A 2,953-nucleotide genomic window follows, 5' to 3' on the forward strand; every position below is an offset into this window, starting at 1 on the left:
AATCAATCCAAGCTGTGAGGTTAGTTATATTCATTTGAAATTATTATGATATCACAACAACCAAGATGTATAACCTGTGATTGAAACTTGCATTACCAGGACAGCAAGGTCAACCCTACAGAGAAAATGGAAAAGAACTAAGGATAGTGGTACAGATATAACATTAGATCATACTCCCTCTGTCCCATAATATAAGAACGTTTTTGACACTAGTGTAGTGTTAAAAACGTTCTTATATTTTGGGACAAAGGGAGTAGTACATAAAAAAATTACACGCATTTTGCAGGCAGAGATAACAGTCCACGGACACGGATGCGTGAGGCAGCCGTCCAACCGTAGCCCCATACATTTTCACAACAACTCGAATCAACCGGACGAAATTTGATCAAACCGGACGAATTTTAATATAAACACGGCGGATTTCATTAAAACTGGGATAATTTGTACATAAAGTTGGACGATATTTCGTCCAGTGAACTAAAAACCTAAAAATAAAACTCTAAACTATCCTATACTTGAGGGTGACCTCGTCAGTCATGCCGGGCTGGCCGGCGGATCCTCCTCCGTCATCGTGGCCCGACCTGGCGCCGGAATCGTCAGAGTCAGGCTTGGTGCAACGGAAGGTGGCCGTGACGCCCCCGAAATTAATCGTGCACCTCTATCCTTAGAGCATCTCCAGCCGTTCGCCCCCCCCCCAGGGCGCCAAAAAGAGCGGCCTGGGGGCGAGCCGGCGCTAGATCGGCCTCTGGGGTTCGTTTCTCCCCAGCCAGGCCCCCAGGTGCCGCCCCCCAAGGCGCCCCATATTCGAACTCAATCGTTCCCGCTCAAAGAAACAACAAACCGGCGATCATCGCAATAGTTCGGCGATTCGGTGCCACAGTTCGACGATAAAAAAAAAGGACACGCAGTAGTTTGGCGTACAGAAAAGGAAGGACGCGGAAGGAGTGCATCAAACGTCGAGCTCAACCTCCGGAGCGTACGCGGGCTGGAAGGAGTCGGCGCGGCTTCCGGGCTGGTCGGCGCGGCTTCTGTGCTGCTGGGCGTCGCGGCGGAGGCATCGTCGGTGGGGCTGGGCGTCGCGGAGGCATCGGCATCAACCGCCGGGCTCGGCGGCGGCGTCGGCGTCGCCGTCGCCGGTATCTAATTGAGGATGAGGCCGCGCTCCGCAAAGAACCACGCCTTGAGCTTCTCGTCGCCGCTCTGGAGCATGTCAGAGCCGCCCATCAAGAAGGCGAGGTCGTTGTTCCTCTTCTTCGCGTCTTGAGCTTTGAGTTTCGCGACGGCATTGGTCCGGAGCAAGTCGAGTTTGACGGCGCTGTTCGTCATCAAAACAGCCCACCTCGCCTCAGTTTTCTCTTCTTGCTGCGCGGCCCTGGTCTTGCCGTCGGCGAGGCAGTGTTCGATGGAGTCTTGCACGCGCGCGGCAGCCGACTCGGCGTATTTCGCCTTCTTGGCACCTTTGTTGCCGTCCGATCGCCCGTCGGTCGCGCACGCAGCCGGCGCGTTCGGCTTGTATGTCTCTTTGGCTTTGGCGAGGGTGCGTTGGACGGCCGCCCATTTCTCGCACCTGTCGATCCGCCTGAAGACGTGGAGGTACTTGAACTCCGCGTCGCTGTTGTCATCGCGGTACATGGCGAATATGCGAAGCAACTGCGCCGAAGGAAAGAACATCAGTCGGCGTGCTCGGCGCGCACGGCGGAAGGCAACAGTATGCGATACCTGATCCTCGACGCTGGTGCCGCTCTCCGGGCGAGCCGCGACCTCCTCGACGATCCCATGCCATTTGTTGCACACCGTTTGGATGAGCCCCCAATGGTTCGCCATCCCCTTCGACCCACGCTGCATGTGCACGCTTTTGAAGTAGGGGTCGACGAGCTTCCGCTCGTCGAACTCGGCCTTGATGCGGTCCCAATACGTCTCGATGCTCTGGTTCGTGCCGGTGACCGGGTCGAGGCAGACGACCTTCCACGCTTCGGCGAGACACTCCTCTTCCTTGGACGCCCACTTGATGCGTGGCTTGCCAGGCTTGGTCGCCTTCTTCTTCTTCTTCTTCTTGCCTTTCCTCGTCGGCGCCGGTTCCTCCTCCCCCTCTTCCCCCTCCTCCGGCTCTTCCTCGCCGTAGTCGAGCTCGTCGTCCATGTCGTCGAGGTCAATCGAGTCGTCCTGGGTAGTGAACCCGGGGGAAGCGGTGGCGGCAGCCGAGCAGGCTGCGATGATGTCCTCCATGTCGGCCCCCGTCGCGTCGGCGTCGCCCAGATGCGTCAAGGATGCGGCTTGCGAGTAGAGGACGTGGTAGAGAGGTGGCGTCGGTGAGGCTGCGTAGTCCGACGGCGAGTATGTGTACGGTGGGTACTGCACGCCGGCGAACGCGGGCGAGGGCGTGCGGCGCCCATGGGGGAAGGTGATGTTGGGGTTGAAGCCACCATGGGCGTCCCCATCGGCATAGCCCGGCGACGACGTGCTCCATGGGTGCGGCGACGATGAGAATCCGGCCGGAGAGCCGACGCTTTGCTGGCTCCAGGCCGTGTACGGGTGCCCACCGGGTGGATTCATCATCGCCGCGCGCGCCGCCTCCGCTTGTTCCGCCGCCGCCGCTTTCTCCCTGGCCTTCTTGGCCCTGTTGCGCTTGTCGGCGATGACGGCCTCACGGCGCTCCACATCTGCCTTCCACTCTGCGTTGGACATGCCGGGGGGCTTGGATAGCGGCGCCCTCGGCTTCCTTTTCTTCGGCTGGGCGGCGGCGGCGGCTGTGGGATCCTAGGCGGCAAAGTGGGAGAAAACGGCGGGAAACGGGCTTCCGTCGCCGACAGAGCGGCCCCACGCCGCTTTTCGCTTGTGCCGGCGTGCCCAGGCGACACCCGGCCGCTTGGGTTCGGGGCGGGATCGCCGGTTCTATATTTCGCCCAAACCGGCGCTAAACGAGTTCGTGGAGGCGCGACTGGGCCGATTTTCG

This window comes from Triticum aestivum, chromosome 3D (assembly GCF_018294505.1).
Source record: "Triticum aestivum cultivar Chinese Spring chromosome 3D, IWGSC CS RefSeq v2.1, whole genome shotgun sequence".
NCBI lineage: Eukaryota > Viridiplantae > Streptophyta > Magnoliopsida > Poales > Poaceae > Triticum > Triticum aestivum.